Source organism: Chenopodium album, chromosome 5 (genome assembly GCF_948465745.1).
Source record: "Chenopodium album chromosome 5, dcCheAlbu1.1, whole genome shotgun sequence".
NCBI lineage: Eukaryota > Viridiplantae > Streptophyta > Magnoliopsida > Caryophyllales > Amaranthaceae > Chenopodium > Chenopodium album.
Genome location: NC_137838.1, coordinates 69,411,497 through 69,433,850, shown reverse-complemented (window position 1 = coordinate 69,433,850; position 22,354 = coordinate 69,411,497).

Here is a 22,354-nt window from a genome sequence, read left to right as displayed (position 1 = left end):
TATTACGCTGTAAAATCACTCTTTACTGGCTTATTGTGTTGGGGTTGTGGTTGGTACAAGGATTTCATTGATTTGTTAATTTACAGCCTTCTGTAGACATAGAAAATGTGTTCTACTCAAATATAGGCTGGAACGTGCAAATTGCCTGATGCTTTCTGTGACTCTTTGTTTTGCACCCCTGCTAACTGCTTCAGATCATGCAGATCATGTTTCGGATCTTACTTGCTTTATGAAAATAATTGTAATTATATTTCTGAGATAAAGCACCATCCTAGTGTTTTCAGCTATGCTGCTCAGACAACGCTATACTTCACCTCAGCTATCAGTTTCAGATCCTAGACACTCTGACATGGGTATGATTGTATGAAAACTCAAAATTTCATCAGAGACTAATAGCCTATTTTGCCAAATAGTCAAGTCTGAAACTTAGATGCTAAACTGTGTTCAGTATGAGTTCCAGAACCAGATAACAAAGGTTTTGGTTTGGGTGTGATAAGGGGAGATTAGAAGCACAGCATTTTGGGTAAGTATTTCGTAAAAGCAATTGTTACTTGGCTAGGAGCCTAGGACTGTTTTCTTAGCTTGATCAGTTTCTTTTTTATCCAGGTTTATGGTGCTTGGGTGACAAATAGGAGCAACACCCTTTAGTATCTGTAACCTCATAGTCAAGAACATAAGCATTTTGGTATTGCTGTTGTATGATACATGTGAGCTGTTTCTGCGGCTCAGTAGAACTGCCTCTTTGGAAGTTCATATTCTTCTGTCTAAATTTTGTCCAATTTACATCAATTTCAATTTTCATCACTTAGTATAAAATCAGGACATGTACAACTGTTGATTGGTTTTGTCCACTCTTTGGAGTCCTCTATATTACCTAAGATGGTAAAAGTTTGTCATCCTTGACTATATTGTATCATGTTTTTCCCTCTAAACAAAGTATACTGATTTCTAATACTTCGTATTCTGATTGCTTCTGGATGATGATTTTTATTTTCTTTGACTTGTAATCAACAGATGAATTTCATTGGTGAATTGCTATTTCAATACATCTTTCAAGATGACGAGAGTAATATGAACACCAACATGGACTGTGTAGCGTAATTAGTAAGCTGTTAGTATTTGGTCAGATTGCTAACATAATCATGATGCCTGTGGGTGTTACAAAGTAGGTCATAAGGCGATACTGATATCATTCTAATTACGCTTGCATCTATATAAATCAATTTGGGGCTGAACTTGGACTTGGAACATGTCATGCTGCCATCAATGTCCTGCCTTCCCATGTGCCAATGATTGTTGAGATTGAATTGGTATGAAGCTTGTTACGACTCTTTAAATTTTATGTGTTTCGATGTAAGCACAGCTTGCACTGCATCATTAAAGATGATTTATTTAATCTTTACAGCTAGGCTGGAATGAAGTCGGATCATGTTTCATTACATAATCAAACTTTTTACCAAATTTCTTACTCAAGCACTTGTAAGTCTGTTATGTGGTTTCAAAAGTATAGTCTCATAATCAGTCGGCTATTTTACTAGACTTTTCCATGAACTTCCAGAATCAGAATCAGTAAATCAGCATTGATTTGCATAATATTAGCTTGTCGCGTCATATGATGCAGACTTGATCAGCTAAATTAGTATCCTGACTAGTTTAGTCATTGTGTTTGTATCTGTTGATTGTTATATTTGGCTGTCACTTCTTTGAGAACAAATATGATATCAAAATGCACTTTCAAACTCTGCTTTGCGCTGCTGTTTTTTTGGTTATTGAACACGGGTTTGGCAGTTGAGCCTATGATTGGACAGGAGTACATGAATTTGATCCCTCGAATATATTGAAAAAATCTTGAACACACCCATGCTGGATAATTCTGTAACAATGTGCATCCACGTTCGTGCATTGTAGGTACACAGAACATACAAGTGGGAGTATCATTCTTTCTGCTCTGAGGAGGAACATATATGCAACAATTTGCAATCCTAAAATCATTCAAAGTGTAACACAAATGATACGCGATTAAAAGCAGCATCTTCAAACATACTCAATTTTTTATGATATTTTTATACTCCTACAGTTCCATTAATTTTAAACTTGTTATGTTGATACATCTACCCTGCAGAAAATGAAGGGTTGCCATCAGAAGTTGATTTAAGATGGACAGCAGATGTTGATAACCGGTGATAAGTTATTGTCGCGCTATGTCAGTATAACAATTGGCTTCTGCTGTGGCACGTTCTAAAGAGATACATGTCTGGTTTAAAGTGAAGATGATGCTGCAGGTACATAACATGAGGAACAAATTCTTTTTTGAAAGCTAAGTTTATCTGCAGAGTAGCAAGCATCAAAGGAAGTTTGAACAGGAAAGATAAAACTACTGTTGGAGTTTTAAAACCCAGAAAAGTGAACTATTTTTGGCTCTTTTTGTGATGCTGACTAATAATTATTCTATATTCTCTGAAAATATATTTGAAACAAAGTTGATAAATTCCAAAATCTACTAGACTTGAAGGTCCTTGGTCTAAAGTTAGATTGTGGGTTTTTCCTCCCTATTTATGTTCTATGATTATGCTTTTTTCATTGTTTTTTACTTTGTTCTTGATTCCTTATGCCCTTTTTTTTTTTTTTTTTTTTTTTTTTTTTTTTTTTTTTTTTTTTTTTTTTTTTGGGGAAAAAAATGTATCCAAGTTTAATTTTTGCTTATTGTAACTTGACAGATCATTGTAAAAAGGATTAGATTTTGGTAGGTTCTTATTGAGTTCACTAATTTGTCATTTCGATAGTTTGCTTGTTATATTCTAATCTGATCTAATCTACTCTATCTCATGAGTAAGCTAGATAATTTGATGAAACCCTATATTTACCATTGTAATGACTAATGACTCCTTTAACTTTTCGATACATACAAAAATTTGCTAATTGCTTTCAATGTAGTACGAAATATTAACCTTAAATAGATTAGTTGGTTAAAGTCTTAGTGATGATCTCAAATTACCCGTAAACTACATTTCTATTACATGGGATTTAAAATTATCATTTCACACGCTCCTGGGATTCAATCAATAAACCAATGCATGAAATAGCAAGATATGTTCCCTTATATTAAGACTATAATAGACCCGGTCTACAATAACTTATTGTAGACCCAACCTTCTAGTGTACCATACGAATGTGATTATATCATACGAAATGTGATTATATTATTACAAAAGTGATTATATCATCTTGAAACTATTATGTAAATGTATCAGTCAAAAAGTGAATTTATCATTATAAAAAGTATCAAATAGTAAATTACATCATTAAGATGATTTTTAAATTTTATCATCCTAAAGATAATTATATAATCTCATTAAATGGTTTAATATGAGATCAAAATATGACTCACAAAAAGATAATTATATCATCTTAAAAAAAGTGATTATATCATCCAGAATGTGATTATATTATTTAAAAGTGTCAAATTTGGGTCTACAATAATTTATTGTAGACCGGGTCCATACAAGACCAATTGGTTCCCTTAAGGTAGCAAGGCCTAATTTTATTAGTGTCTAGTTTTTAGGTTTTTTATTTTATTTTATTTTATTTATTTATTTAAAGTACACGCCTCTTGGTAATTTACTTGTCATTTACGTATTACAGTAATAATTTTATCCTTCTCCCTTTGGTTTCAACTTGCCTTGTAAGTTAAATACCATAAAACGTACGAAGTAGTACGTATTCTTTAATTACGTGGTCACATAATAATATAATGATTTAATTATAGCACAAAGTTACAATTCTTTTGCAATGTAAACGTGTGATATTCTTGGAAATTCATTGAAACTTTGCTTGATGCCTTGCACGGTGCAACTTAAATTATAGAAGTTTCTTTAAAAATTCTACTCTGATTTTAAGCCCTAGATTAAATTAACAGTGGTATATATAAATTAATATTGCTAGTGATATATCATATCAATAATATATAAAGTCGGTCTCGCAATCAGGTTAAGAGATAGTGACACTTGACATTTCAGTTTTTCGTCAAGTGTCGCGCTACGTAGGAGATAAATATGTATTATTGTGACACATATAACGCTAAATAAGCGATTTTTGGATAATTTTTTTAAGATAAAATTATTGTATAGATGTTTATTATCGATAAAATTCTAATATTTCAAATATACAAAATTAATCATATTTTTTTAATAAATATCCTATAACTCAATTCTATTTTCATTATTAAACTCGTTTTAAAGAGTTCTTTAAACTAATATTCATTTATAATATATTCAATTACAAACTTTTATACGTAGCTAGCCAAATCGTATCACCAACTATTATAAGAGTTACTTTGTTAGTGCTATAAGGGTTACTTAGTATTACAGGGCTAGTTCATCAGTGTTATATATATATATATATATAGGTCACTCAATCAGTATTATAGATAAGGGTTACTTAGTCAGTGTTAGAGGTTGCTCAGTTAGTATTACAGGGGTTACTCGGTCAAATTTATAAGGGTTACTTTGTCCGGCTAGATGGTGTGGTTAAAAATAAATATTTTAATTTGGTAAAAATACTTTGGTTCAATAAAAATTAAATAATTGAAGTTCATTAAAAATAATTTCAAGTCAATAATACAATAGATATCTATTTACAAACGAAACTACAAAAAATATTATTATATAAATATCACAAAGTCTTGTATGTGGTTGGTCATACGGTGTGGCCATCCAATATATGGGTTACTTCGTTAGTGTAATAGGGGTTACTTGGTCAGTGTTAAAGGGGTTACTTCGTCAATGTTATAGGAGTTACTCGGTCAGTGTTGCAGGAGTTACTTGGTCAGTGTTATAGGGGTTATTCTTGTATAAGTGGTCACACGTTGTGCCCAGCCACACACAAGAAATCAGAGGGATAATACAATGTACATCCATTTTACTTTTCTTACTGTGTTTGATATTTGTGGACTTTACATATGATAGTCAATGCACAGTTTTAAAATCAAATCTTTACAAGTAATTATATCTTTAATTCGTAACATAAATAAATTATAATGACATATATGCCGATGAATTAATAAGATTTCTTGTAAAAAAAAATTAATAAGATTTCTAGCTAGGCAAATTATAAAAAATTATGTGAAGTATATTGAAAAAATCAAAACGTGCTAGATTGCTAGGCAAATATATCCAAATTTATGTTGTCATCGATATAATAACAGCAGTAATGATTATACCAGAAATAATTTATTAAAGGCCCTGTTCACTTTAACTTAATTTCAGTTCAGTTCAGCTTTAATCAGTTCAGTTTAGCTTCAATTAGTTCAGTTCAGTTTAGCTCCTAATTTTCTTCTCTCATAAAATATTCATTTCAGCTCAGTTTAGTTAGCTCTAATCAGTTCAGTTTAGTTCAGTTCGACTCTAATCAGTTCAGTTCAGTTCAGAAAATATGAACAAGCCCGAAATAGAAACACATGCCGTACATCTTGGTAATCCTTAGATTAAACCGAGGCTTAAACTAGAAACTAGTTGTTGGTCTCTTTAAACTTATGTGCATTTTTTGGGCCTAATAAAAATTATTTTAATTTGTAGCTTATATTAATTTCATCGATTCATTACATTATTAATATTAATCTCTTCTTCTTCTTAGCATCGGGGGGATCTCTTCTTCTTCTTTTTTTTTTTTTTTTTTTTTACAAGATATATTAATCTTATTACTGTTCTGATTGTTCCCTACAATAGGGGAACCAATAGGAAATTATTGCATGTTAGCTTAAAAAATGAAATAAAAAATTAGCAAAAAATTAGGGAATTTAAGGGTAATATATTGTCCTAAATTTTTGTGAACACTCTGATCCCTCGCTGAGCACTGCACGGAGAGCATCAGAGGGCGACAATCCATCAGAGGATTGGGAATGATATTTTGCTTTAAATCAATTGGTCAATTTGTAAATTTGGATTACTAGTATAAAATTATAGGATTTGTCTTACGGTGGCATTTGCCATTTTGCACGGGGATTGAAGCAAATGTTTACCATGAGATGATATATACCATCAAATGGTATACTTTTATACCACCAATGTAGTGAAAAATTACAAGTTTTTATGAGTTTTTACACCGTGGTATAAAATTATACCACGAGTGTTGATGCTCTTATAAGAGCCATCACGATAAAAATATATATACCTACTTCATATAGGATTCGCAACTTGAGTTAAAGTGTTTAATACTAGTATGTTTTTTTTTTTTTTTTTTTTTTTTTTTTTTTTTTTTTTTTTTTATTTGTGACAAACTTTACACCAGGGTGTACCATACACCCAACTAACTTATGGTTAGTTCGCTTTTGCTCTTTATTTGATGATAAATGAAAAACAATCGTTAAAACGAGAACAAATAATCATGGGTGTACGATACACCGGGGTGTATGTAATAACATCTCAACTTTATGGTGTATTTGAATTCAATGCTTTAACTAGATAATGCTCTTTATATAGTTATAATTGTCATTTCCCCATAAGTATATTTTTTCTTACATGAAAATCAAACCGAAAATAATAAAAGCTACTACAATGTACCAACCAGAACAGAAACTAATTCACAAAGCTCATAATTCAACTCTACAAAACATGGTGGTTAGGGATAGGAGACACCTTACTAGCATAGAATATTCAATCTGCGTCTCCATTCGATTAGGTTTCCAATAAAAATGAGATACATACATTTTCTAATAATGTTTCCTAGCCTATTGAGGTTTGTATTTCTTAATTAGGCGTGATAAAAAGGAGAAGAGTGATAAAGAGCTTTGCATTTTTCTTAATTAGGTGAAACATAACTTTTGTATGATTAATTTAGGTTAACTATTACTTATAAACAAGTTAAAGCACAAAATACAAAGATAATTGCTCCAAATAAGGCTAACATTTTCTATTCCCTTCCCTATCCGTGTGATCTTGAAAGTGACCATTTGATATAGGTGTTGGATTTTGCTTGTAGGTAATTTAATTCTACGAGGATTATGATCCGATTTGCATGACGAGACTTATATTTATATTTCTTTATATCAATTTATTATCCATACAAATGGCGTGTTTTTCTTAGGTCGGTTAAATTATAAAGCGGTGATGTTTACTTGCATAGATATTTATATTTATTTAATCATATTCCATGCTACACAACAACACAAGACACTATATTTGTCGAGTAATAGTGATTAACTTGGGTGAAATAATGATATTGAGTACGATCATATTTCAATTACTATATTTGAAATTGTACCATATCTTGCTACATCTAAATGGTCAAGAATAATTAAATGTGAAAGAAAGTTTATAATTAAGTGAGTTGTTTCACCGGATAGTTTTCAAATGGCTATAATAAAATTGTGGTCATTGTAACTGAATGAATCTCAAACCCTCCATTTAATAAAATTTGTCATATCCATCTATTTAGTTGACTTTAAAATAAATTAAACCTTATTAAAAAAAACAATTAAATGAGATTAAAAAAAATTTCAACGATAAAACTTACTGTGATTTATCCTACTTGATGTTTTCAATTTTTTAAATCTTTAATGTCATATGATTGGTTTCTTAAGAAGTGAAATTTAAAGGCAAGTCTCACAATAATTTATCTTCTTCTCAAATTTTATCCTTCCTTTCTCTGGTTTCTTTGATGGAGGATAGATGAATCATTTTTTGATAAATATGATGCAAAAATTATGAGCTTAGTAATACACACTCCGTTTTGTCCTAGAATAAACTATTACTCCCTCCGTCCCTTTATTTTTGCCCCATTGCCATTTTTTGGGTTAAATTTTAAAAATTTTGACCATAAATTTCCGTTAATTTATAAAAGATTATATAGTCACGAGTGGTTTTGTTAGATTCGTCTCATTGTATATTTTATTAATATCACGTTTTTGTAATTTTTACGTGTATGGAAATAAAGATATAGACGTTTTAAGATACGTCTTAAAGACCGTGCATAGTCAAATGGAGCAAAGAAATAGGGACAGAGGGAGTATCACATGTTAGCTTTTAATGGAGATTGGAGAATCATTAAACTTATAATTTGCAAGTATTTTCCGCAATGGAAAAGTTCAATTTAATCATTTAAAAACTGAAAAACTATTTTGGTTTTTTTTTAATCATTATGAAGAAAGCTGTTTAAAAAAAAAAAAACAATCAAAGTCAATTGGATGAATGGAGAAGATTAATCCCTAAAAATATAGGGTTAAGATTAAAACTAATTATAATAGCTACAATTTATTGTAGCCATTAAATAGTCTTCCAGTTTCACCTAAGTAGCACTAGTAGAAAATAAGTGATGGGAAGCTGTAGGCGTCGCTCGAAGTGCGCCTACATTAAAAACATGTGGTGAATATGCTTGGCACTCATAGGAAGTGGGAATTGACACAATACGATTAGGGACAAATAAAGTAGGGAGTCGCCAACAAGTTTTTAAGGAACTTGTAAACCGTTCACGGATCATAATAGGCAACCACGATAAGGGACAACGAAGGCAACAACGATTGACCCGTGAAGGTTACACCTCATTCATAATCCATGAGATTACTAACTCCATATGGTTCGAAACCACGAAAGGAGGATCGGGGATGATGGTACGAAGTGAGTCATGGAGTCACATTCGCCCGTATTGGCCTCTACTCGATTCTTATAGTGAAAAGTGATTCCTGCGATTTCAAAGGCATACAAATAAAATATTCAATTCGCTCCAAACTATTATTAGGCTAAATTGGTTTAATATTAATGCAACACATAATTCTAAAATATTAGTGATCACTTGAATTAATAACAAGATTAAAAAGGAACCTAAACCGGTTGTCCAAATTATCTTATTAGGCGTGATTTTCAATTACATATTCCCTTTAAACATGCAATATAGCGATCAATAAATAATAATAGAATAAACATTAATATTGAAAGCAATTTAACAATAATTATTAGTCAAATCAAATATAAAATAACCTAATCATGATACTAGCAATATAAAAATAAAAATAAGAGTAATTAAGTGATTAATTACTCACTTTCCGCGTTTCCTTGAATTGCTACATCATGAATAAACTGTTAGTAACTTCAATAAAAAATATAAAGTAAATGGAAATTAAATTAAATTAAAAGTAGAGTTGATTTGGTCCAAACCCTCAGTTATTTGTACCTTTCACGCCTTGGTTTAAGGACGGAACCTTGGGTTAAGTATAGACTCCTTGGAGTGCTTAGGGGAATTGTTATGGAAGAATAAGAAGGCTAGAAATTAGGTAAAAGAGGGAGAAGAGAATGATTTTTGGTTTCAGGTGAGAGAGAATGATTATTGCTGCTCCGAACTGCAGAAAGGGGGGTCCTATTTATAGGGAAAATGAGCATAGGGAACACGCGGAACCCTAAAAAGATAAAAACCCTAAAAAATAATACCGTGTCACGGCAAAGAGCACCGTGACACGGTGACAGGCACCGTCAGACGGGGGAAGATCCCGTGACACGGGGAAAAACTGAGTGACACGGGAAATAATTAAGTTACGGGAAATGAAAACGCGTTTAGGGATTACGCGGAGAAAACACGGAGCAATCCCGTGGCACGGGATGTGCACCGTGACACGGGAAGAAATGCCGTGACACGGAATTGTCCACCGTGGCACAGTGCAGTATGCCGTGTCACGATGTAAAAAGTACGCGGAAATTACACGGAATATCCCCGTGTCACGGAATGGGCACCGTGACACGGGAAATTGCACCATGACACGGTGCAAAATCCCGTGACACGGGAGAAAATTGTGCAGAATTACAAAAATGGGCAACGTGTCACGGGAATAAGTCCCCATGACACGTCAGCTTTTGCCGCGTCGCGGCATTTTTGCTGCTGCGCGGTAATTTCAGTTTTTTACCCGTTTTTAAAATAATCATAACTTTTGATCCGTAACTCGGAATAAGGCATATAATATATCATTGGAAAGCTTATCAAGTCTACTTTACAACACAATTATAATCAAGTAAAAATGATATGTAAATTTTAAGATATGGTCATTTTAGTGGAAGGGTGTCGGTTTTAGGCCGAGTTTAGTGTTTTGCTCATATCTTTTTCGTTATAGCTCGGAATTGGGATTATGATATATGGTTGGAAATCTTATTTAAAGTCCTATCCAACAAAATAATAATTGGATCAAAATTGTATAGCCATAAAATCAGTTTCTCTCAGTTTTGCGATATGGACACGAAAAGTGGAAAATAGGTTATGGTTTAGGGAAATGAGCTAGAAATTGGATTGGTTCATGAAATATATTGGATAGAACATGGATTTAAGCACTCCAAAGATTAAATACTCAACTCGACCAATAATGGCGGTGAAAGGTGTTCATCAACGGGTTTGGTTTTGGGGAGACATTTTATGTGTCTACAGAAGCCCCAAATGGCAAGCGGTTTTTAAAATCCGCTTGCCATTTACCTTTTTTTTAAAAAAAATCTTGTAATTTTAAATGGCAAGCGGTTTTGGCGCGAACCGCTTGCCAATATATATAATGACAAGCGGTTTGGGGTTGAACCGCTTGCCATTAGATATATTGGCAAGCGGTTCAACCCTAAACCGCTTGCCATTAAAAAAAAAACCCTAAATCAGCGCGCCCTTCCCCTTCTTTTATTTCTCTCTCTCCTCTTTCATTTCCGCCGTTTTTCATCTCTCTCCTCTTTCATTTTTACTCCCGTCTTCCCTCTCTCTCCTCTTCTCTTCGTCCCTAATTCGCCCCTTTCTTCTCTCTCACTTTCTCTTTTTCTTTGTTCTTTCTCATCTCCTTAAATTCGAACCAAAACCGGGTAATTTCGAGCAAAATTGAACAAAACCCCAAGTAAAATTTCGACCATATTTTGAGCAAATTTCGAACAATTTCAAGCAAATTTGTGCATGTGTGTGGGTGTTCAAGTTTTTTAGGTCAAATTCGACCATGAAAACTCTAGATCTAGAGTTTTTATAGTCGAATTTGACCTTTAAAACCATAATTTCAAGCCCAAATCGGCGTTTTCATGGCGGGGATCTAGTTTGGGTGGAGGTCGTGGTGGGTTAGATGGTGTGTTTTTTAAGGTGGGTCGAATTTTTTTTTGTCCAAATCGGCGTTTTCTGGTCGTTGTTTGGGTGGGGGTCTGGTCGTGGTGGGTGGGGGTTGTGGTTTGGGTTAGTGTTTGGTCGTGGTGGGTGGGGGTTGTGGGTTTCGGTGAAGGTTTGGTGGGTGGGGGTCAGTTGGGGGTTGTAGTTTCGGTGAGGGTGGGTGGGGGTTGTAGTTTCGGTCTGGTAGGGTCAGTTAAGGTCATGGTTTGGGTGGGGGGTCGTGGTGGGTGAGTGCGTAGGGGGTCTTGGTGCTGGTGGTGTGGGGCGGTGGCTGTTGTTTGGTGGTGGCTGTTGTTGAGGGTGGTGGCTGGTGGTGTTTGGTGGTTGGAAATCACAAATTGTAATTTTTTTTTTGTTTTTTTTTTTACAAAAGAGCTATCAGAAATTATAATTATTTCAATTTTTTGTTAATTTATTTTTTGTAATTGAAAATCAGAAATTGTAATATTATAACAATTAATTAATAAAAATATTAATGTTTTTACATTTGGTTTGATTATGTATCAATTTAATTGAAAAAAACCAAAAAAAATAAATTTATTTTTAATACCCCTAATGGGAAGCGATTTTGGCACCAAACCACTGCCCTTTCACTACAATTGGCAAGCGGTTCTGAACCGCTTGCCATTTTAAAGACCAATTGGCAAGCCCCCTAAAGGCATGCGGTTCAGAACCGCTTCCCATTAGGGGGTTTGAACCGCTTGCCATTATGTATTTTCTACTAGTGTAGCAAAGTTAATCTTGTTTTGGGTGTTTTTGTCCCTCGGGAGAGTTACAACACGAAGACTGATCCGGCGTAAGCTGTACCTGCAAAACAAACGGAGACACCTGTTGGGTGGTGCTCCGCCTCCGACGCACAAGTTAGTAACTTGTAGAGAAAGGAAAAGATGCGGAAATTTAGGTGGGTATCTGCTCGGATTCCAAGCTCAAATGTCTCTATCACAGGGACTTTGTAATAAATGATAAAACGTGCCCTCAAAAGGAGGGACATCTCCCTATTTATAAGGTCTTTGGGATTTGTGCCCCTGATTAGTTCACTAACCCTAATCATTGGTGGGTTGCGCCGCTTTGCGGCTTTCTCGGGATTTGGGCCTGAAGGCTGCCTTTTTTCCCTTTAATTTCTGGAGCGACACGTGTCAGGCAGACATTGGTCCACTTTGGACCACCCTGAAGCTAACACGTGTCGTCCTCTGATTGGACCACGTGGCAGGGTAAAATTACCCTAAACATTTGCCCCTCACAGATGTGATGTGGCACGCCACGTGGCATCTGTGACATGTGTCACGCTCCGATTGGTGGTAATTTTACCATCAAGAAGTAATCGTTCACCTTCCGAGTAAATTACGGGAATGCCCCTGTATTTACCCTCTATAAATAGTCGTTCACCCTCATCATTTTGTACGTTTACAAAAAATTTTCTAGAGAAAGAACTTTGAGAGAGCAGAAGTCGTCCGTTTGAGTCAGGCGCAAGCAAGGAAGCTCGTACTCCATCAACCCAGCCGGACCCGTCCGTTTTCAGATATCAAATCCAAAGGTACCGTCTCTGCCTCTCTCAGCTCTTTTTCTTGTTTCACCGCTTGTACATATTTCTTGCAATAAATGGATGCATCACCAACACACACGGCACAACCAAGGTTAGAGTCCAGCCGGTCACCTGGGACGGCTGAGTCTAGGACTGGGAGTGCCGTCTCGGGGTGTTGGGACCACCCTTTGCCTTGGATTCCGACCATTTATGTGTTTGTGCAGGACACAATGGCTTGGACTATGCAGACGGCCACCGATCCAAACAATAGAAGCGAAGGCTCAGGCGGCCAAACGCCTGAGGGAGAAACGTCTGGTCAGGGAGACCAGACGGCTTTGGAGAGATCCCCTCCGCGCGTCCCTTCAACTCCCGCTGATTCCTTTTTGGGAGAGTGTGACCAAGGCGGCGATGAGGTCGTCTCAGCCCCCTTGACCCAAAATGAGGAGGAGATGGAGAGCGACAGCTCCGCCTCCACCTCTGAGAGCAGCGACGATTTACCCCCGCTTGAGGATAGCGAGGAGGAAGAGAGGAAGAAGTGGAATGAGAAGGACGATCCCTTCAACATCCACGTCTCCGCCAAGGACCGGATCCAAATGGAGGAGAACTTAAAGAACTTTACGCAAATGCACCCGTTAGGAGACGGGTATAGGATCCGGGTGCCGCCTGAGAAAGGCACCATCGCCTGGGAGGATGATCAAGAGAACGCCAACAACTACTTCGGCTGTTATGAGGCGGCGTTCAAGGCTGGTCTTCGCTTCCCCCTTCATCAGGCGGTGAAGGCAATATTGAGAGGCTATGGCCTCGGAGTCTGGCAACTTACCCCTAATTCTTGGGCAAACATTTTGGGGTATGTTGCCGCCTGCGAGTTCCAGGGGCTTAACCCCGGATGGGAGGCTTTTGCTAGTATGCATTATCTTAGCAGAAGCCCAGGCGGCTGGAGGGCGTGGTACACTCTAACCACACATCCCCAATACATGATGACCTTGGACAAGGTCTCGAAATTCGACGGCTGGAAGCACAGGTTCTACCTGATGTCAGCTCCCAGCAGGCGGGAGAATTATGAATTCCGTCAGTACAATAAGAACCCCGACCTGATGGGCAGGAAGTGCGCTCTTCCCCAGATCCTAGAGGAGGATTTTGACAAGATCATTGAGGCAGACTTTTTCGGCCTCACAGACGCAACCTTGTCAACCGGGGAAACAATAAAAGTTCCCAAGAACTGGATCCCCAAGAGCGCCTGGCTCAGGGATGAGTGTTTCCTAGCCGCCTGCGGGCTAGGAAATATGTTTACCAAACGTATGCGCCTGCATTTATATCCGCATGTAGTGCTTTCGTATCGGAATTGATTTATGATATTGATCAATCTTTCTCTTTTTTGCAGAAGAAGCTTTAGATATGTTGCAGACGGAGAAGACTCCCAAGCGGTCCTCTGCAGTCATCCGCAAGGAGCTTGCGGAAAAAGCTGCGGCCGCACTCAAGGCCAAGGTAAAAACGCCTGACCCTTTCTTAGATTGGTCTCAACGATTATTTTCCCCGGATGCTAACTTTAACTTGGTTATTTTTGCAGGGGGGGAGGTTGGGAAGACGTTTGAGAAAAATCTCAAACGGGCTAGGGAGGAAATCCCCTCCATTCTCAACAAAACCAAAAATTCCACCTCCGCCTCAACTTCTGGCGCCTCCGCCGGGAATCAACAAATGCGGATAGCGGGGAAAAACGAGAGGGTAGGCGGCAGCCTGGGCCTCGATCTCGTCAACCCCATATCAGCGACCGGGGGGTTCACCACGCCTGCAAGTGGTTCCCGCTTGGCCGGCTCTGAAGGTAAGAACCCTTTTGAATCCCCGCTTGAGCTGGGGTGGCCTTTGCGGGTGAAATCCCACTCTCAACAGACGTCATCTTCAGACGGTCGGCAACAGATAGGTGCTGCCTTAGTTTCGCACTCATCACGTATTGATTATGGTGCAGATCAATCTCCCCGCTGGCCAGACGTCCAGAAGCATGCCAAGGCCATGCTTGACGCCGTCCGAAAGAGGGATAAAGACAACATCCCTGGGATAGAGACGTTCAATCTGGAACGCATTCTATCCCTTCTGGCTGAGGTTGGAGACTTGACAATTTTATTTTTTCCAAGTGTTTTACCCCGCCTGCAATACTCATACCGCTTGCTTTTTTGCAGGCTATGCTGCGGGTAGACGGGCTCAAGCGTCCTTATTCCTGCAAACGGGAAGAGGTTAAAAGGGCCAAGAAGTCCGCCACAGACGCTGATAATGTTGCTTTATACTCAACTATCGTAAATGAACTTGAAACTAAAGCAATCATAATGACACAGGCGTCAAAAATCCAGCAGCTGGAGGCGGATCTGAAGACGGCCAACCAACGGGCGGGCGATGCTGAGACGGCCCAGAAGAAAGCGGAGGAGGCCCAGAAAAAGGCGGATGAGAGCCTCAAGAAGGCTAATGAGGCGCTCAAGAAGGCCCAGGCGGACCTTGGAACACTTCAAGGTGTTTCTGAAGAGAACACCAAAATGAAGACCAAGGTTGAGAGGCTGGAGAAGGAGGCTGCTCAGGCTCAGACAAACTTTGCGGCAACCCTGGAGGCGGAGCAAAACCGCCTGGTTGCTGAGAGTGATGCTAACAATGACGCCCGTATGAAGATCGCCTGGGCTGCCTTGTACCCAGACGCGGATTACAGCATCTGGGCACTGGCTCACAGCTATGCCGAGTACGTGGTGTACTTACGAGACAGAGGTGAGCCAGAGCCTGAGTCCTTTGATGCCTGGGTCAATTCCAACAATGAGCTCCCCGCGCCTAAGCTACCTGGTCCAGGTGTAGCACAAGAGATTCCCTCAGATGATGAGGAAGAGGACCAGGGGGCACCGCCTGCAGGCCAGAAGTGATCTTTTAGCGGCAGTATGTCAATCTCTTTTATCTTTTCTTTGATGCTGCGGCAGTATGCCAAAACTTACTTTTCCGGCCTGCGTGCCGAGTATCTTTGTATTTACCGGCTGTGGAGCCGGGTTAATTAACAATTTCTCTTTTCTCCCGGACGGGGTCCGGTTAACATTTGATCCACTACCACCATTTGGTTGGGTGGAATTTTAATGAATGCGCCGAATGAGTCGGTTTTGATCATTTTGCGTTTGCGTTTGAATTTCAATTTTTGCATTTTTACATAACTTATCAAAAGCATGCGACAATTTTTTGCCTAACTTATTAAAAGCCGGTTGTCCTTGCCCCTGGATGACTGTGTGGTTGGTTTCAAATGGATTTGGTTGATTGACTTGGGAACGTCTGATGCTGCAAAGAGCATGATACGTTTGTAAGTTAATAAATCACAATAGTGATTGCCCCAAACCAAGTGCACAGCCGTACACCAACAGGCGTTCCAGTCACTAACCAGACGGAGTTTGTCCGTCTTGGTAGAGGTTTCGTAGCCATTGCATAATTCTTTTGTCCCAAAGGGGTTAGAAAGTGCAACTTGGAATAAATAACCTAAGTGAGAACTTCAGCCGGTGATCGACTAATGCCCTAGGGCATCCGGTATGCGGTAACTTATCGCTCTTCTCAGATCATTCTGGTCAGATGGCTATGAGTTGACCAACTGGGTCATTCAATTTCTGCCGTCTGCATAGGTACGTAGAGCCGTTACATAGTCTGCTCTCTGCGACGATTGCACCCGGAGGGGTGTCGCCGGACGCCTTTGTCCATGTTGGGACAGACGATTTTATAAAATGAGCAACCATCCGGCCATTTTAGCCTTTGGTCTTTTTTGAGACCGGTTGTATAGCCACTAAGCGTTTTTGTGCTTAGTTTTTAATCGGCGCATTGGTCGATCATTATTGAATTAAACTAAGTATCGAACTCAGTTAATTAAACAAAAAGTCCGTATTCTCAGAAGTAGTACTTTTTCAAATTGTCTACATTCCAAGTTCTAGGCAGGCGTCTGCCGTCTGGGGTTTCCAGGCGATAGGTGTCGTCCCTTACTTCTTCATAGATCCGGTAGGGGCCCTCCCAATTTGGAGTTAGCTTCCCCAGGTCATTGGCCCTACCGGTTGCCTCCATTTTTTGTAACAATATATAAGTCGTCAACTTTCAAGGGACGCTTGTGTACTTTCTTGTTGTAGGCTCTAGTCATTCTCAGACGGTAAATCTCATGACGCAAGGCGGCATTGCCCCTGCGTTCTGGGAGTGAATCCAATTCCAGGCGCATTGCTTCCCAGTTTGCCTCTTCATCATATAGCATGACTCTGAGAGTCGGCTCGTAATGTTCGATGGGCAAGACGACTTCAGCACCGTAAACCATGAGAAATGGGGTTTCACCGGTTGCCCCCTTTGTTGTTGTCCGGATGGCCCATAGGACATGGATTAACTCTTCTGCCCATAAACCACCGGCTATTTAAATTTTCTTCTTAATGTCGTCTGAGATGAGTTTGTTGAAGGCTTCAACCTGGCCGTTTGCTTGGGGCCGGCCGACAGATGCAAAACAGCTTGAGATCCCCTGATCTCCCAACCAAGTTTTTAGCTGAGGCGTCTCAAACCGAGGACCATTATCAAACACCATAGATATAGGTACCCCATACCGGGTGATAATGTTTTTCCAGATGAAGGAAATTACGTCTGAGGTCTTGATGTTTTTAACCGCTTCAGCCTCCACCCACTTGGTGAAATAATCCACAGCCACCAAGATGTAGCGCTTTCCACCTGGAGCAGGCGTGTAAGGACCTAGAATGTCCATGCCCCATTTTGCAAACGGGATAGGGCTGTGGATGGCCGTCAGATCAGTAGCCGGACGGTGAATAAGTCTGCCAAATTTTTGGCACTTGTCACATTTCTTCACCAACTCCCTGGCGTCTGCCTCAAGAGTAGGCCAAAAATAATGTCGTCTGGCTCTGACGGCTAGGGACCTGCCGCCTATGTGGGAGGCGCAGAATCCCGAGTGCAGGTCTTCGAGAACTTTCTTCCCCTTTTCTGGTGTGATACACTTCAACAGGGGCTTAAGAAATCCCGCCTTGAAGAGTTCTCCATTTTTCAACTCGAAGCTTCAGCTCGCTTATTCAGGACGGTTGTCTCCTGTGGCGAATCAAGAAGTGTACCGTCTGAAAGATAGGCCCGGATGCCATCCATCCAGGTAGAGCTTCGGTCCAGAATTCCAATGGGATCTTCATAGATCCTTCTCTTTTCAAGAACTTCCCAAAACACTGACCAAGACGTATCATGGCAGGCGGAAGACGCCAGTTTTGACAATGCATCTGCCTGGTTGTTTTCCGACCTAGGCACTTGATTCAGCCGGAATTCCTCAAGTGCCCCGGCCTCTTCTTTGACTGCCTGAAGATATTTGATCATAGTCGGATGAGTTGCCTCATAGCTTCCCTCATACTGGCTAACGACCAATTGGGAATTAGAGTAGGCGTCAATTTTCATGGCCCCTGCCGCCTTACACATACGGATGCCGGCTAGCAGGGCTTCGTATTCTGCCTCATTGTTAAAGGCCTGAAACTTGAAGCGTAGTGCATACTCAAATCTGTCCCCTTCAGGAGACTCGTAGATTACGCCTGCACCACAGCCGTTCTTTGTAGAGCTCCCGTCTACGTACACTTTCCAAACCTGGTCAAGATTATCCGGAGCCACCGGATGAGTCATTTCAACAATGAAGTCAGCAAACGCCTGACCTTTCACTGCCTTTCTTGGTTTGTAAGTGATTTCAAGGCTTTGCATTTCAATAGCCCATTTCAACATTCTCCCGGATGACTCCAATGTAGACATTGGCCGCTTGAGTGGCTGGTCGGTGTAAATCACCACCGAATGTGCCAAAAAAAAGGGCTTCAGCTTTTTGAATTCCATATATAAAGCAAGGCCAAAATTTTCAACCATGGGGTACCGGAGTTCAGCATTTTTGAGAACATGGCTAATGAAGTAAACCGGGAGCTGCACGCCGTCTCGTTCAGCAAGAAGAACGACACTAAGGGCATGATCTGAGACGGCTAAATGCATGTACAACGTCTCCCTAGGCAAAGGACTGACTAACCTAGGTAGAGAATGTAAATGTTATTTCAACCTCTGGAATGCCGCCTCAGCATCATCCCCCCATTCAAATCTGGTCTTCTTCCTGATTGCTTGGAAGAAGTAAAGGCATTTGTCGCCTGACCGGCTGAGGAATCTCCCCAAGGCGGCCAGACAACCGGTGAGTCTCTGAACTTCCTTGACAGAACGGGGTGACTTCATGTCTATCACCGCCTGTATCTTTTCGGGGTTAGCCTCTATCCCCCTTTGATCAATCAGGAATCCGAGAAACTTCCCAGACTCAACACCTAAGACGCATTTCTTTGGATTTAACATGACCTTATGCCGCCTGAGGGTGGTGAATGTTTCTCGGAGATCAGCAAGGTGATCCGCCTGTAGCTTGGATTTGACTATCATGTCATTTATGTACGCCTCCACATTCCTCCCAATTTGATTAATGAAGACCGTATTAATCATTCGTTGGAAAGTGGCAGGCGCATTTTTCAAGCCAAATGGCATCACAGTATAAAAAAATAACCCCTGATCAATGACGAAGGCCGTCTTCTCTTGATCCTTTTTCTACAGGGGTATCTGATGGAAGCCGGAGTAGGCATCCATAAAACTCATCAAGGCGTGACCGGCTGTAGAATCGACCAGACTGTCGATCTTTGGAAGCGGGTAATTGTCCTTTGGACACGCCTTGTTGAGGTCTGTGTAATCAACACACATGCGCCAAGTCCCATTCGGTTTCTTAACAAGGACCACATTGGCCACCCAGTCGGGAAAGTTACAGGGCCGAATGAACCTGGCGTCTAGCAGCTTTTTGACTTCGGCAGCTGCTGCCTGACTTCTTTCCTTGCCGTGGTTTCTTTTCTTTTGCCGGATGGGCTTCTTTTTGGGGTCCGCGGTGAGTTTGTGGACAGCGAGATCCGGGCTGACGCCTGGCATCTCTTCCACTTCAAAGGCAAAAATGTCTTTGAATTCCTCCAGTAGAAGGTGCAAGCTTGCACCCAAGGTAGCATGAGCAACCGTCCCAACCTTTACAGTACGTTCTGGACGGCTGTCATCCAGAACGAGATCAATGTTTTCACCAGCCGGTTGGGGACGAAGCTCGTTTGACCGTTCACCGATCAGTGATTGCTATTTTTTTCTCTTTCTTCACCTCCACCAGCAGAGATGCCTTTCTTTTCTTCCCAGCTGCTGGTGGGGCAGGTGCTGGGTCGACATCCTTGACATTGTCAAGGTCTATTGGTTCCTGGCCGCCTGGGGCCACAGTGTCTCTGACGGCTGAGAGATAGCACTCTCGGGCCGTCTTCTGATCCCCATTCAGGGAACCAACAGTGCCGTCATCCCTCTCATACTTGATGAGCATGAGAGACGGGATGATTACTGCCTTGGCTACGTTGAGGGTTGGCCGGCCAAGGATAATGTTGTAGGCGGTCAACTCCTCAACGACCAAGAATCTGACGATAATATGTCGTCCTTGGCCCTTCTCTCCCAGCCGGATGGGTAAGTCAATTCTTCCGGCTGGGTAGACCATCCCACCCCCAAAACCAACCAAGGGGTGGGTGACCGGATGCATGCTGCTGACGATGTATTTCAGCTTTTGCAGGCACCGGAGGCTGATGATGTCTGATGAGCTGCCGGTGTCAATAAGGATTCTTCCAACCAGCTGGTTGGCAACCTTACATTCAATAACAACCGGGTCATCATGCGGACGGCGAACACTGCCCCTGTCCTTCTCAGTGATCAAGGCGTCTGGGAAGGAGGTGCTTGCAGACGCCTGCTCATCATCATCCTTGTCCATCTTTCGAAGATGGCTCTTGGTGCCCCGGATGGTAGGGCCACCACAGGAGAACCCGCCTGCTATTGTGTAGACCGGATCCTTGTCGGTATCCGAGCTACTAGCAGGCTGGGGGGTAGTCTTGGATGACTGACCCTTGTTCTTCTTCTTTGCCCCGGCTGGGGACTTGGAAATGTAAGACTTCAACATCCCCTTGTCAGCCAGATGGTCCAACACCCGTTGTAGGCTGAAGCAGTCGTTGGTGTCATGGCCAACCTCCTCATGGTATTGACAGAATTTGTTCTTGTTCCTTGACTGAATGGAACTTTTCATTGGATTCGGCTTCTCTAGGGACGGCCGGTCCTTGATTTCCATGAGGATGGAGTTGCAGTCCTTGTTAAACTTGTACCTAGGAATGTACGGTTTAAACTCTTTCTTTTTCTTCTGGGACGGCTGGTCAGAGTCATTAACCGCCCAGATTTCTTTTCTTTTCTTGCTCTCTTCTTTATTTTTGGCCGGCTGAGCAGACCGGCTGTCTTTTTGCTTGTCGGACTTCTTGGAGTCCGACTGGTTACCAGGCGAGCAGAGGTCGGTAGCTTGAATGTAGCTTTCCGCCTCCCTCAGGGCCGCCTGTAAGGTGAAAGCCCCTTTTCTGACTAGGTCGAACTTAAAGGTCGACCCGTCTCTCAGACCCTTGAAGAAGTCTGTAAAAGCTACCTCGTCAGACAGCCCTTGAATTTGAATTCTGATCAGATTGAACCGCCTGACATAGGAGCGCAACCTTTCTCTCTCCCCCTGCTTAACAGTGCTCAAATCAAGGCTTGTTTTCTTAGCAGGGATGTTCATGGAGAAGTTGGAAGCGAACAGGAAGGCGAGCTTCCTGAAATTGTCAATGGACCCGGCTGGCAAGTTGCCAAACCATTGTTGGGCAATGCCCTTCAATGTAGCCGGGAAGCATCAACACCAGGTGGCGTCGTCCAACCCCTGTAGGTACATGAGGTTGGTGTATGCCATAAGGTGATCTTCCGGGTTGGTGGTACCATCATAGGTCCCCACCAATACATTCTTAACCTTGGCCGGCTGTGCCGCCTCGGTTATCTCCCGGGTGAACGCAGAAGGTTGTTCACCCAGGCGTAGCAGACGGAGCTGCCAATCCAGTGGCTGGACATTTTGATATGCCGCCTGACCCTCGAAGAGGGTCGGCTGCATGAAGTGAGGGGGATACTGACCGTAAGCCTGAGTAGGTACATACGGCACAGTTCCAATCATCTGAGGGCCAGAATGGACGGTATTACCACCCGTCTGGCTCTCATGCAGGGAGAGAGCATTCCCTGCAGAAGTATTGTTGAAGCTGTCAGGGAAGTTCGACGTTGAAACCGACTCAGACAGCTGTTGATTTCTCTTCCAGTTGATTATTTCCCGGGCATCAAGAGATGACTTTTTACTTCCCACCGGCTGTTGAGTCCGGCGGGTATTACTGTTATTCCTCTTAGGAAGAAGAATCTTGGACCAATCAATGGTCCCGGCTGCCTTCTCCTTTGGATGGGGAGTTGGCTGCCGATCTTTGACTGACTTCCCCTTTTCCAGAGGAGCCTTCTTGGCCGACTGACCTCTACTTGGGCCAGCCCGGCTCTAGGTGATCAGCTCTTTAATCTCACCCTTGAAACTTGTCATGAACCTCATGAGTTCGTCTCGGGTGGCAGGTGCTGATCCAGCGGCCGTATGGGTTTCCCCCTCCGGCTGCCCAAGGGGTCGACTTGTACCCGCCTGGGAGGCACCCCGCTCCAGAATATCTCTAGGCCGGATGCTCTTGATTCTGAGCGAGCCATCATCAGCTGTAAAGGTTTCGACCTGAGGATCCTCATCTTCCTGGTCTGTAAAGACTTCTGGGTCATCGCCCAGACGGTTAGGGGGTGGTACAGACTCTTGAACCATCTTCGAGGTACTCTCCCCAC